The sequence below is a fragment of the Dinoponera quadriceps genome, unplaced genomic scaffold (assembly GCF_001313825.1).
Source record: "Dinoponera quadriceps isolate SergipeBrazil2010 unplaced genomic scaffold, ASM131382v1 scaffold1352, whole genome shotgun sequence".
NCBI lineage: Eukaryota > Metazoa > Arthropoda > Insecta > Hymenoptera > Formicidae > Dinoponera > Dinoponera quadriceps.
The window spans coordinates 592696-607707 of record NW_014555567.1 but is presented as its reverse complement, the minus strand read 5'-3'; the positions used below and the strand labels follow the sequence as shown (position 1 = coordinate 607707).

General features: G+C 51.0%; 1 protein-coding gene and 1 long non-coding RNA gene across 2 annotated transcripts in view; one reads left to right on the top strand and one right to left on the bottom strand.

The window, feature by feature from the left end:
• Window positions 1-15012, bottom strand: part of LOC106744686 — a 116462-nt gene that overhangs the window by 25568 nt on the left and 75882 nt on the right. The gene's annotated exons all lie outside the window — the stretch shown is intronic.
• The window catches only part of LOC106744685, a 178081-nt gene continuing 177184 nt past the window's right edge, over window positions 14116-15012 (top strand). Inside the window, exon 1 of the mRNA XM_014619639.1 lies at window positions 14116-14724. The gene's annotated coding sequence lies outside the window, so the exon portion shown is untranslated. The remainder of the gene's footprint in view (window positions 14725-15012) is intronic.

Here is a 15012-nt window from a genome sequence, read left to right as displayed (position 1 = left end):
GGGAGAGAATACCGTCGGTCGCGGCACACGGAAGATTTGTCGCGATAACGTCGAATCCACATGACGTATCCTTCCTTCGACGGTTTCCGGGCTTACCCTCAGGGCGTCAACAGACGTGCAACAAGCCGCGTCAAACCGCCGGTCGTTGCCAAATGAAATTTTCAACCGAGGCGCACGACGGCGGGTGTCTCTGCCGATACGATGATAAAAATTTTAAAGGAACGATCCCCCTCCCCTTCCAGCTCGGAGGTAGGTAGGTAGGTGACATAGAGCCCGATGGGGACTACAATCTTTATTGGTACGCGCGATCCCACGGGGCTGCAAGGCCAAGTAACGTACTACACCCCGAAGGAAGATGAGAAATTAATAATGAACGAGACGACACGCGCGGGTTCTTTTTCAGTTTCCTCGGGGAGTCTCGGTCTCGTCGAAAAAGTTTTAACAACGCATCGAGCCGCATTCCGCATCGCGCGGGGCGAGTCGCCCCGTAGAGGGGGGNGGGGGGGGGGGGGAATCACGAGGAACGTTTAAGCGACAAGGATTAATCGCGCCGTTAACGAGAGCGTTGTGCGGCAACCTGGGCGCGAATACGCGTGGAAACTCACCGTGGAACGGATACACGAGCGGATAATTACGGCGGAGCTGCCGTTTCGCGGCGAAAACTCGCCCACGTGTCGTGTTTGGCTTAGGTGTTAGCGGCGTGAACTTCGAGCCTCGAAATTGACGGCGGGGAGGAAAAGGCGCGATCGTTCCTTCCGTTTTAGGATCGCGTGCTTTCCTTCTCCGGGGACTGATAAAATTTTCAAGAATATCGCTCGCCCCCGTCTCCCCGCCTCGAGTACACGGAGTAGCTTCTGAGCGCGGGAAGAAGCTTACGATGTTTCCGGGATATATCGAATCAATATTTTCACTCCCAGAGCCGGGGTTTTAATCATGAAAGATCGCCGGCGGAATCGCGGCCGTATAAAGCGCGAACGAGAGTTCTTCTTTAATCCGACCGGATGAGCGGCGTGATCGCGGTAAATTTGAATTCCGACTTTGCGGTTCCACTGACGATACGAAGTGAGAGAGAGAGAGAGAGAGAGTCTTCGAGTGAATTCTTCTATCGATGCGGAAAATCCGAACGCGCCACGATCGTTCGAGCTTCAAGAAATTATTTATGACTGCTCTTTTTCTCTCTTTCCCTCTCTCTCTCTCTCTCTCTCTCTCTTTCTTGCTGTTCCGTCTCCCTTAAGTAAGAATATTTCATTGTTACCGCGATATCGTTCGTTACTGGAAGCAGAACGGTATACTTACGGGAACAATTCTCTTGATTTTTATGAAAGAAGAGGAGCAGCTTCCGTAATCTTCCCTCTCTTTAAATCCCTCGCTTTCCGTTCTCGCTCAAGCGCAGAGACGCGGACTACTTATGCACAGATTACTTTTAATTACGAAAATAAGCACGCTGCATTCGCGGCGATGAGCACTCGCGACTGCCGTGTGATATATGGTGAAATAAAGTCTCCCGGTTGTGGTGTGGCGCGGATCGCGAAAAATCTATCCCGCGATAACGGAGAAAATCGACCGTCCACCGGCCGTTTGAAATCCGTCCTGCCTAAAACATACGTCGCAGCAAAACTAATTGACGCGCACCGCAACACTTGGCTCGCGGTCGGGTTCGCCTCGAAGACCGCTTTTCAAAGCGAGAGCCGCGCGCTCTTCGACACGCTCTACGTACGTACGTCGAGGCGCCAGCTTCCGGCGTTTCGCAACGTTATCAGCGGAGCGTGAAATTAGAGGGTGTCTCCCAACCCATCCTCCTGACCTCCTTCTCTGCCGGCGATGAAAATTCTCGCAACAACGACCGTCGCTACAACAACAACAACATTGTCAACAAGTGCGAGTTTAAGCAACTATTGTTCGCGCGGAACGATCGTCGTCTGGCCGCGCCGAATCTCGTCGATACCCGTCGCCGGGGACAGGATTGATCAACCCGGAATTTCTCCGGTTTAATCAGCATGCGAGAAGGAAGTGGGAGCTGTCACCCCATGAGAGATTTGTCACGACGGAGGCCGGCTGAACGGATATCGACGTGTTTCTGCCTACATCCCCTTATCTACATCTGTTTTCCCTCCTCCCTCTACTCTCAGCTGGCCGAGCTGCTTTCTCCGCGTTTCTCCTTCATCCGTCGCGCCTCTTTGTCTCCGAGTCTCCATCTTCCGCCCTTGTCTCTCGTAACTTCGGATCCGCTTGTCTTTCCGTTTCTCGTTCGATTCAATCCCGCCGTGTCGCGTCCGTTAGCCTCTTCCAGGCCATGGATTCTGCCCCGTCGTCGTTACTTTCGCCGGGGTCGATGCAATTTACAGAGAGGGAAAAAATTCTACGGAAGTAACGACGACGGCGCGTTGCACGCGTCGTGATGAAACGTCCTCTTCCCGGCGCGTTAGGAAAATGCATCGCGCGCGAAAGCAGTTTAAAGAAGTCGTACATCCGACGGTGCGCGACTTTCCTCTTCGCCCCGAACAACCACAGGTGTGTGCATTCTAATTAGCGGCCGCTGCAACAGGCGAAAACGGCGAGGTTCGCCGGTTTGAATGAATATTGACACTCGACCTGGGGGGGAAGGGGGGAAGCGAGGGATTATTTAGCCATAAAATATTGACCACCGTACTATAAAGGCTCTCTTTTTCTTCGGTCGAAGATTTAATCTCTCACGAATGTTTGCCAAACCGCCGGTCCCATCAACGCCCTTCATCTCCCGCGGTAAAACATTTACGAAACGTACAAACGCCTTTCTCCGCGGAGAAACCGTTGTCTCTTCGCGGCGGGATGGTTTAATTCAGAAAAATATCATTGTCGGTGTTCCTCCCCTTCTTCTTCTTTATCTCCTTCTCCCCCTCTTCCTTCTTTTTTTCTATTCTCGTGAGCGCTGTGAGAGATATTGCTGTCTCGTTATTCGCGCTTCGCTCTGACTTCGCGACTCCGTCTTTCACCCGACATTTCTCATTCGCGTTTCTCTTTCGCGGATTTCACAGAGAGAGAGAGAGAGAGAGCGGACTCTCAATAGTGATAATTGCCCGCGCGAATATACTCGAGGAAATTCTTCTCTGGATCAACACAGACGTCGTCGAAGTTTAAAGAGGTCGAGTATAGTCGAGCCATGCGGTTCGCGGTAATCCACTCCCCTTTTGCGATTCATGTCTGTCGCTTTTTCTCGCGTACCGCGCGACGACCACCGCGCGGACCAACTCTTTTTGTCCGTTCGGGACGAGATTCAGTTGGGAATTGCGTCATTCGTCCTAGGAAAATCCACCTGGATCAATTCGTCCGTCGGAAGAAGATCTTCCGCAAAGTTCCAATTAAGGCAACGTTTGGGAGTTGTTGCGGCGGGTCTGCGCCGCGAGTAACAAAACTGTGCGGCGAATTGCCGGTTATTAACGGCAGAAAGGTGCTGATTATATGCCGTATTCCGGAATATCAAGTTTCGTTGTCGAAAATTCGCTCGTAAAACACGACGTGCACCCTCGAGCTCGTTAACAGGCTGCGATCGAGAGTAAGTGATCTAGTGACGAGAGAAAGAGATCTAATAAATGCACGATAATTAATTACGCGGAAAGGAAAGAAAGATCGTTGAGAAAATAATAATAATAACAATATTTGTTTCATTTTGCTCAACATAGATCGAACTAATTGACAATCCGACGACTGTAATGTGAACCATATATGAGGGTGATGCATGACCAAATGACGCAGCATCTGTTTTACAGCTGCTATTATTACTTAGTCCCCCTTCCCTCAAATATGAAAAAGAAGCGAAGTTTTCTCATTTACAAACGATCACACGATACTATTTATCCCGATGCTGCTAAACGAAACGTAGCTAAGGAGGAAGCCGAACGAATCTTCGCTATGATAACGTATTATAATATTTTGCATGCATAAAACGAGAGAGCAGCTTTGAACGTACGATGCCGTGGTACAACTAATTGGTCTTGAAGACGTATATCATATGATATATACGTATTTGATGACTAGAATAATATGCATAATATATGCATAAAATATGCACGCTCGCTGGAGCATAAATTCATGTTCTTACTGCTCGGTACGTTCATAACATCGACTCGATTATCACTACGAATCTCGAGGGAATTTCGTAATGAAGAAGAACGAGAAAGTGCAAACATCGCTTACCGAGTATACTACTCGACGGGAATATTATTAGATATCAAAATTCGAGTTATCTCCACGGTAAGTAGCTGCTCACCTACTTCCTGAAATTAAAAGCGAGTAAACGAACGCTGTTGATCATACCGTGCACCAACTACCTGCATCTTCTCATCTTTAAAGAAGTGAGAGTGAAGCGTTCTCACAAGCGTATCTTCAATCGTGTGAACTTTCTCGATGCTACGAGAGTAATCCAAATATATGAAAGAGAAAAGTAGCGTGAGAAAGAGAGAGAGAGGAGAGAAAAGGGGTGAGGTTAGATGAAGCTAATCACTCTCTGCGAGCAAATTAATCGACTTGCGGGCGCAATCGATGCGTGCGCGCGGGCGTGAACGTCACCTTGTATAATGGGCGAGAGGGAAAGCACCGAGATAGCGGCTTTGAGCCGCTATCAACCACCGTGTCCATGGGGACTTCTATATTGGTCTCATCACCGTCGGAGCGAGAGTTGAATGCCTTATTCATAAATATCGATTAATACGCGAGCGTATTGCACCCATCACTAGCGCACAGAATAAATACTCGTTTCGCGAGAAGCGGTTTGCAAATGGAGAAGAACAGAAAGGGGAGAGAGAGAGAGAACAAACAGCGCGTTGCGGTGTACGCGGCGAGAAAGAATGAGAAAACGGGAGTAATGGGGAAGGGGGGCAACCAACGCGACGAAGGTGGGAGGAGGAGGGCTGATGTTATTAAATACCAAAACTGAAGCGATACGCGATCGCTGATAAGACACGATGGAACAACATGGAAAATTACGGACATCGTTTGCACACCACTTCCCTTTCTAATGTGCCGGTCTGAGGCGGCTTAACAGCTGTGTCGTGTGTGCATGTACGTGTGTGCGTTTTAATCACGCATGTTTTCCGCCACTAGGAAAAAATGGTAGATCGCTTTTTCACGTCACGTATACCGCGATACCGTTAATGGGTAAACATAAAAATACGCGGATGTTTAATCCATGCCTCTCTCTCTCTCTCTCTCTCGCGGACCGGCCGATAGCTCTGTGATTTTTTAACGGACGAAAGTGGATTCGAATACCTCCACTGTGGAATAACACTTTTAGAATTCGATGAAACGAGAAAGGATGGGAAGATGTGTTTTCTGGCTCGATTGAATTTAAGCGCGACCGCGAGTCGCGTGATTTGAGAGTTCGCGGGATCTTCGAACATTCCGAAGAGCTCAACAAATAAGATGCGAATACGAATTTTCCGTGCGGCGAGATTTTCGAAATCGCATTCCGTGCTCCGACAGCCGATGTGACAAATTTATTCAGTCAGGCACTCGGGGGAGGGGAAAGGGAGAAACCACGGTACGCGCGAGGAAACGGGAGAAAAACGTGCATCTTTTTGCGCGTTTCGTCTAAATCTAACCACGGCGAACTCGCCGAAGTGGTTTCCATCCCAGACGACGTACTCGACGCTCCCCCCACTGACGATGTGGAATTTTTTTAATTCATCCGTACGCGCCACCTTTATCACCCATTACTCATGATCGGCGCTGATCGTGCCACGATGAATCAAACGAATTGGCGGCGCCGAGACGTTACGCTAGGTTGATTTCCATTTGTGTGTGCGAACGCCTCGACACACCTTCACGTTTATTGCGCGATTCCGAGTATGCAGGAGAGCCCATGAAACGACCGTCGATCTTCGAGGGCACTCGCGATCCGAGAATACTTATCGTTTTCAGTTCAGTAGTATAGCGGCGGAATAAAATCACCCTTAATCTCTGAGCAAATTTCGGAACATTCCATGCGCCGGCGAGAGAGGGAGGGAGAGAGAAAGAGTGAGAGGAAGATTATATTTGCGTTCTGTGGCAAACACCTCTTGAGCTTACAGCGTACAAGAACGATAAAGCAGCTCTAGCAATTCAGTGTATTGGTTAAACAGAAAAGAAGAATCAAATAAAAGTATTACTTGTGTGATGGATCTGCGATTTACAATAAATGAACAAACGAAAAACTCAGTAGGCTACATAACCGACAGGAAACAAAAAATAATATATATTATAAGCTTTTATATATATATATAGAGAGAGAGAGAGAGAGGGAGGGAGGGAGGGAGAGGAATATTTAACTATCATGTGTCTTAATGGATCAATAGCTTATACAATGTGAAACTACTGTCGCTCAACCTGCCTAAAAATTTCCGACGGTCTAAAAACTAAAGCTGATTATAACTAATAATAAACGTGCAGTAACTATATACATGTGTATAAAAGTTCTTTGCGCGCGGAACAAAAGGAAAACAAATTTTCCGAACGCGAGGACGGGAGACGGAAGCATAAGAACGACTTCTCGTAAAATCAAGTTGAACCAGCTGTACGAGACTTGGTTATCCCGCGCTCCCCCGTCTTTTTGGTCTGCCGAGCGGCCGCTCGATCGTCCCCCCTCCCACTCTTGTGAAGCCGATACCGCACGATCAGCTATATCGATTCTTTCAATACATACATACATATATATCTAGGACGCGCGGGACTGGGCTGTTTGTAAGGTATTGTTTACAATGGCTGTTGGAAGGAAAACAACGGGAGAGGGGCGGGCTTTAATCAAGAGCACGCATACCTCTTCGGAAGAGGGACGGTATTCTTAGAACAGCGAGAGGTGGTTGTCTCTCGGTGGTCGAGTCTTTACCGGAGATTATTGATGCGCCGGTTACAATGGGAACTGCTTCTAACTACTTGTAACTCCCCGTAATGGGTAGCCTCCGGGAAAGAAGCTTTCCCCGCGTTTGAAACACTTCGTCGAGTGAACGAACGAACGGAGAAGCGCACAATACCGGCCGGAGCGTCGCACGAGGAGAGCAAATCGGAAGTCGTCCAAGGTGCCGAGTAATTAACGCTGAGCATCGCGCGTCACGTCGCGGCTCGCGCGAAAACGACAACGGCAGTTTTACGTACCGCGCACTATCGGCTTAATTCGCGAAACCTAACCTCGTGATTTATTCAAACCTGCGCGATAATGAGCGCGCGATTCGGGCGTACTAATGTTTTATGAAATTATCGTAACGCCGCATCGAACGCGCTTACCAGTAGCAGTTGTCGTTGCGAATTTACATCGGACAGGCATTACATAGAGCGCCGCTCGTCCATGCGATGCAATATGCAGACTATTTCTGTGAAACGCCAAATTATTTAGAGACCGCGCGTCCCGTCGGATAAAACAACGGACGGGGAGGGGGAGGCGAATTTTTCGAAGGGGCTAAACGTGAAACACGTAAATACGTTATTGTTAGCGTTACCGGAAATTCGTTAAATTAATATAAAAAAAAAACAATAAAGCGGATTTAACTACAACGCATCGCTGCGAACGGCGAAGGTAACGCGGCGTTACGAGCGATACACGCGCGCGGCCGCGCGCAATGTCCGTCGATCGATCGTCAACGGTACGGTTAAAATGTTACATGTGCATACTTAAAACCGAGATAAAGCTACCGCGTGGCATCAATCACCGCTAGGGATCTCTCTCTCCCTCTTTCCGGGTGCGGCGCAATCGCAATCTCAATTCACGTACTGAAAAACGAGCAGCGCAAATCGAACGTTAGGAGTGGACGGTACGTGGGCATAAACCCCAAGCATCCGTGAGCTCTTTCCACGCTTTCGTTCCGTCCGCCGTCGTCTCTGTGTACTTAACGAGTGCTCCCTAATTGCGAGAGTGCAATGCTCGATGGGGAACGATCGATGGATCCGGCTCTCTCTTTTTTCTCTTTCTCTTTTTCTTCTCTCTCTCTCTCTCTCTTCGCGTTCCGCTCTCTGAAAAATGAATCCACCCTAGACGATACCGCGTGGCGCAGGTATAATTGAGACAGTGTATGATTAATCGATCGGCAGGTTAGTCGCCGGAGAGCGAATCGGAGACAAGCTCGCCGGTCGCTCGTTAATTACCATCGCACTTAATGGATCGCCCGCGAACGAAGACGGGAGGACTCGGAGATAGGTGTCGTTCGCGTGTGAAGATCAGTGTGTTGATGATGGTGACGATGTGTCGGGATGTCGGCATTGTGTATGTGTGTGTTTGTCGGCGAGGAATTCTTAGCACGGTGTAGTGTTACGTATATCCGCACGCAAAAGACGGTGAGGCAGCCTTTGTATTGCAAATTACGACACGGGAACTCGCGGACTTCCGAGCTTGTATCCGTCCGGGCGCTGTCGAGGCGCGATCGGCCGATCGATCCGGGCACTTGATTTCAATTCGCGTGTGTCTAAATTGTATTTAAACTTAATTTAGTGTAATACGGATTTAATTTATTTTATTCAATGTAAATCCCCCTCCCTCCCCGATATTCCTCTTAATACTTGGATTAACATAAAGCGTGTGAAACATAATGTATGCGCATTACGATAAAATCTTTGCGTCGACATGCACGCATTATATTAATTCGTTATTTATTTAAACGGCACCGGCGATAAAAGATCCAGCTGCACCGCGCGGTCTGACACGCGATAAACGCGCGCTACAGTACCCGTGTTGCAGTAGAGTGGCGGCGGCGCTTCTCGCTCCTTTCTCCAGATCGGTAAACACCGCGTTCGAATCCGCCAATTGTTTTTCATGCTCGTCGCGCATTCGTGCACACGACCGATGCATCTCGGAGAATTGGTGCACGCCCGAACGGCGGGAGTTTCCCGACTCGTGAAATCGCGAGAATGTCGAGAGATAATTGCTTCCACCGTCACCCGGCGCTAACAATAACATTGTCTTGCCTGAGAAATGCCACGCCGAGAAAGAGAGAAAGAGAGAGGTCGTTTTATTTATGTTTCGAAATGAACTTACAAGTGCGTGTACGAGCGCGCGTGTGGCTGCATTTATCTTGCTTTAATTTCACTCAATCCCAATCTCATTTTGCGCTTCGTTATTAAGAGTGCCTCGCGCGACGAATTATGCCGCAATTCTGCGAATGTTAATAGCGCTTTTTGCCTGCACGCCTTTTCTCATTTCGGCGGAAACGCAAATTCATACTCTCTTGCGCGAGAAAGAAAGCCATGAAAATACCTCGGTAATTGCCGGACTCTTCAACTCGTAACAAAATTTAAATTTTCTATGAGGAAAGGAGATTTAAATCGGAAATCTTGATGTAATATCTGATCTGAAGATCGTTGTTGTGAGTCTCGATCGTTGTCTTATTCGCTAACTTTGTGAAAATTGTGGTGACAATTTTTCTATAAATAATTGTATCTTGACATATAATATACGGATCTACTGAAGAGGATTTAAGGTGACCGAAACATTTGGAATATTGTTTAATTATTATCAAACTTACTGACGGTTAATAATAGTATTTATTTTATTCATTATAGCACTACAATAACCGTGTTTGGCACTTCACTTATACTTCGATTTAATATATTCAAACGAGACTTTAATTTGTAAATTTAATAAGGAAAGGGTTTACAGATATTCGCTTCTGCTTATTCCTATCGATATACCGATAACCTATAGTTTGCGAGAGCTCCCTTCACTTTCAATTCACCGTGATGTAAAAGCGCTCCCTATCTTGAGATTTTCTTCTCAAGGAAAAAGTACACTTTGACGAGAGATTTAAAAAAGAAAAAAATACGTATAAATATACATCCAGATATAATAAGTAGAGATGGCAAGATCGAAGCGGCGCGCGTAACGCAAGACCTGAAGAAGAAGATGGACAGAAAGAAGAGAGGATCGAAAGAAGAAGGAGCGAAACGTAAGAAGAGGCAAGAGACAGGTGAACGTCCCTAACGACACTTTCATACTCGAGTCGGCTTCTCTCCCGCGCGATTCCACCGATAAAACTTTCTTCATGAATATTTTATAAGTCGATTCAGGTGTGATACAACTCTCGGCCAACGATGCATCATCGCGCGCGTCTTAGCCGCGGATACTCCTGATCGGGAACAGCTCGATCCCTTCGCTATCTCTGATCCACCTCGCCGTGTCGACGCGGACAACGATATCCCGATGCGCTCTGGGTCTGGACATGGCACAACCCCCGTGTATCACGGGCTTACGCGTATATCGGGGCGCTTAGAGCCGACTATGAAGGCGTATTTAACTGATACGCGGTGTGTAAATGATCTACCGGGCAGAGAGGGGAGGGGCGGCGGGAAAGGAGGAAGTGAGAGAGGAGCGACCACTTTGTCGTCCTCGAGATTCTATCGTCTCCGTGTTGGGGCTCGCGCAAAGGACTTCGGTGACAAACGTTCATACATATTTTACGACCCTTAACCCTCTGGGCCAATCGGATCCATCAGACTCGAGTCTGTTTCTAGAAATAACCGCGCGATAAATTCGGAGAACGGAATGATTGTGTGCGTGTGTGTGTTTTTCATGGACGCTAAACGCGCACGGCGAATGGGAACACCGCGCAGACCTACCAGACTTCATTTCTTCTTCTTCTTCTTCTTTGTTCGATCGTATCGACAATTTCGGACGCGCGAGCGCAAAGCGCCGGACGATAGAATTATCCGATAAAAAAAGAAATATGCCGCAGCATTCTTCCTTATCGAAGACCATCCCTCAATTCGGAAGGTTCTCGCGCGCGTGTACTTTCACCGACCGGGCCGCGCGTAGAGATTGCGCAGGGGTCGGTAAAGGTGGAGGTTCTTCGTTTTCCTCCCCGGAATTTTTTAGGCCGCCGAGAGCACAATACGCGCAGTCGTCGTATCGCAGTACGTCAGCTCTTTCGACTCCCATCTAGCCGCGTTTTTCTTACGCTATACGCTACAGTACAGTCGCTGTAGTTGAGCGTTTCTTCGGTCGTCTCGGTTAGCTTCTTGCGGAATAACAAACCGAACTTACCGGCCGTTTCGGTCCTTCACTCCGGCTCGGTACTCGTCTCGCTCTCATGTTTGCTTTACGTTCCGTCGCGTCGCTTCTCTCTCTCTCTCTTTCTCCGCACCGTCGTAGTCTTTTCGACGCGCGAGTTATCATTTTCTGCTTAGATCCCGCGAGGTGCACCCCGTGTACACCTCCATCCTCCCGATCAACTTTCTTCCACTCGCGCGGATCTTCGCGGCGAGCTACATCTTCCGAGGGAAAATACTCTCTCCTCCTCTCTCCGTTCGATCTACGGCTCTCGTCGACTCCGCGTTCGCGCGCTATTTCTACCCGTCTCCGTTTGATCGGCGCGTTTTTCCCTCTTTCGTCTCTCGTCTCTCATCCTCTCCACTAGACCACCACAGTCTGTCTCGCTCTGAGAAACTCCTCGACTCGTTTCGCCTCATTTCAACGGACGACTCTTCTACTCTCTTCGTCTGTCAGCCACCTCCTCGTCGTCCTCGCCGTCCTCATCATCTTCGTCTCGCTTCCGCACGCATTTTTTCGCCTCGCCTTTTTCAACCAATTCAACCCCTCCCCTCCCCCGCGGCCACTTTCACAAGTCCCACTGTCACGCTTCAACCACCGACGCTTCTCCGTTCCTGCTCTACGAACCCCCCTCCCCCCACGCTTCCATTGTCCTCCTTCCACCGGCGTCGTCCGTTTCAACCCTCGCGATTGTCTCTCTTCAACGTCGCTCTTCGTGCCGCTTCTCCCATCAAACCTCGCGTTCTCACTCTCCTCGAGTGCACCTTCTCTTTCCCTTTTTATCATTCCCTCTTTCTCTCTCTCTCTCTCTCGACCTCCCACCAGCCCACACACACCCTCCGCCGTCGTCAAGCGCCGGTTCCGTGCGGATTGGTCCTGCGCGCTAGGGATGCTGCGAGATAATCGCGCCCTCTCACCCCTCGCGTAACCAACCCCCGCGAGTCACCCCGCATCGAGGGAAGCAGCAGTGAGAGCCAGGCCGCCGCCATAGCCGCTCCCCGGGCAACGAAGGAGGAGAAACCGGCGAATCACTCTCTCTTCCTCTCACCCTCCTCTGTCACCCTCTTTCACAATCTTTCCGTCTCCGTTCAACCCCCGAGTATCCGCGTTGCGGTGCGCGTTTCTCCGACGGCGTTCTCTAACCTATATATCCCGGGCTGGAATTTCACCAGCGTGACTCGCACGCGCGCGAACCCGACCGACCGACCGGGCGAGCACCCGGCGGTGAGGGTGACGTGGACCCGGACACGCGCGCCGTTTTCGCGAGCAGCGTGCGCTCGACGCGAGCGTGCGGAGAGACGGTGCTGCTGACGAAACGTCGGTGTCAACGACGAACGACGAAGACCGCTCTGCGTTGATGATGACGAGCAGGCAGAGAGTGCGTAGATGAGCCACCGAAAACAGTCGAGGCTTTCTTTCGGCGACGATGTCACTTCGACGACGACGGCGGCGGTAGAGGCTCGCGCGTGTCGTCCACGTAGGTGACCCGCCGTCGCGAATCGCGCCGATCGCGCTCGATCGCGAAGGATACCGTCGTTCCGCGCGGCCGGCACACGTACGATCGCCGACATCGCGTCGCGCACTTGATCGATCGCGCCGGTGACCGCGGATCAAGAATCGCGCGACCGGAGCGGGAGTTCGCAGCAGTGACTGCTGAGAGTCTCGTGGATCGCCATGTCAGTGTGAGTGCTCGCTGTGCAGGGAGAGAGAGAGAGGGAGAGAGATCGCGGATGTCATCGCGGGTAGATAAACACGGTTCGCGCGAACGTGGAACACTGTGACACGCACCGCGCAGTCACACGGTCAAGTCGGAGTGATCGTCGCTGGAAACGCGAGTGTTTCGGAGAGAGAGGGCCGCTTCAACGCCGAGCGGGCGGTACGAGGACCGATGCGGAGAGACGCTTGCGACTGAGCTGAATTTCCACGCGACGATGACGTAAACGCGCTCCGCTAAAGAAATTCGGGGCCGAAGGATTCGGCGCGTGCGAGGTACCAACTAGTCCCAACGAGTGTCACCATTAAGTGCGAGCGTATCGATTTCACGTCGACGATGTTTATGCCGAGACTGTGCGGTGATTCGCGAAGGAGCACACCTTCGTGCTGACTCGCGCGCGCGAGCGAGTCGTGATCGAGCATCGCGATCGATGCCGATGCTCGATCGCAGAGAGTTAACACCTGCCGGAAGAAATCTCAGGGAAATTATCCCTCGCCGAGACGCAAAACCGCATACTTCACCAAGGCGTTTCACAGCGAGAGAGTGAGAGAGGGAGAGAGAGAGAGAGCTCTCCCCAGTCTTTTCTCGGAACGAGAGGCTACGCGTAGTCAATAACGCGCCGGCGAGTGTCCGCGGGCAAAGTGCACGCGTGATATTCGCCGGAGAATTTAATTAAGTGACCAAACAGCGGGAAAATAGCCACCGAGCCGAGAGAGAGAGAGAAAGAGGGAAAGCGCAGGTTTTAAAATTTCTCGCCGATGGCGAGAGGTCAATTGTGTGGTCGGACGGACATTGCGAGCGTCACGAATAGGCGCAGCGATATCGTTTAATGGTGATCTCGAAGCGCAGATAACGGCGACAGCATTTATATTTCAACTTTATATTGCGCATTTTATTTCCCTTTCCAAAACAGAAGGCAGAGAGAGAGAGAGAGAGAGAATAGCGCGCGAACGATTCTCTCGTATGTTCCGCGTCCCACGTCCCTCGATTCGGCGCTTGAAAGTGTAATAATTATCCGGCGCGGTGTCAGTCCGAGAAAGTAAAGCTACCGGACGCGAGGGACGATTCCCGGCGACAATCGACTGTTCGATCGCAACAGAAGCAGCAATAGCAGCGGCGGCGGTGGCGGCGGCGGTGGCGGCGGCGACGACGACGGCAACGTGTCGGCACGTGCGTGGCATTAAGCGAACCACCGCGAACAATTGGACGCGATAATTCGATTGCCGGTGCATCTGACGCCTCAAGTTCCGGCTTTCGCCTGTCCGAACGGGCATGTAGGGGACGCGCGTAATCGCGGCTCATTAAGCGTTACGAACGCTCGAACAGAGCGCGTTGGCCGTTTGATCGTCCACGTCGCGCCGTTTTGTTCCGCTGATGTAACGTGGTGCACCTGCAGTCACGTGCCCCCCCCCCCCAACAGCGCGACCGATAAGCCGAGTCAGCCGCGCGGATTCGGCGGAGAATTTAAGAGACCGCTCACGGCCGATCTCGCCGATTGAGCTCGGCTGGTCCGCAGACGATCGATTCGACCCCTTCGACTGGCCGCGCTCTCGTGGATCCGTCGAGAGCCGAACCGATCGTGAGCCGATCGATCGTCGACTCCCCCCGCGAGTGCGAGAATTCTACTTGTTGCGAAGGACAAAGAAGTGCGTCGAGAGGAAAGAAAGAAAGAGAGAGAGAGAGAGAGAGAGGGGACGGGGTTCCGTGAGAAACGAAGAAAGCCGCCGCCGGAAGCGGAAATTCGCGTCTGCGCGAGTGTGCCGAGATCGTGTCGCGATCGCGTGATACGCGTTGCCGCGAAAGTGCCGCGTGAGGAACGAGGTCGTGGGTGAGTGGTATCTCGCCGATCCGATGTGAACAGCACGACGGGAAGATCGGTCGATCGCTTCCTGAACGGGGGAGAAAGCAGTGCCGATCCGATCATCGCGCGATGCCGCGTCGCAACGACGACCCCGCCGTCGTCGGCTCGGCACGAGCTGCGCGCGACGGGATGAGAGCGAATGGTCGACGTGTGCGAGAACGAGAGTAGGTATGTGTCTACGCACGTGTGCACGTAGTTACATCAAGCTAGGACACAGCCATGCGGGGGGGAGGGGTGGTTTTCGGGGGCGAAGAGGACACCGGTCTTTCCGAGGACGACGGCGCGACCCCGTGTTTGCCATTGTTGCAGGATTAAGCGAGGCGCGCTCTCACCCTCGAAAGGAGCTATGCCCTTTAACGTCACGGCAAGATCGATCTCGCGCACTCGAAACGTCCGACTCTCGCAATTCGTTTAATCGAAGCCAAAGGGGTTGAGAAATTAACCCCCCCCCCTCTA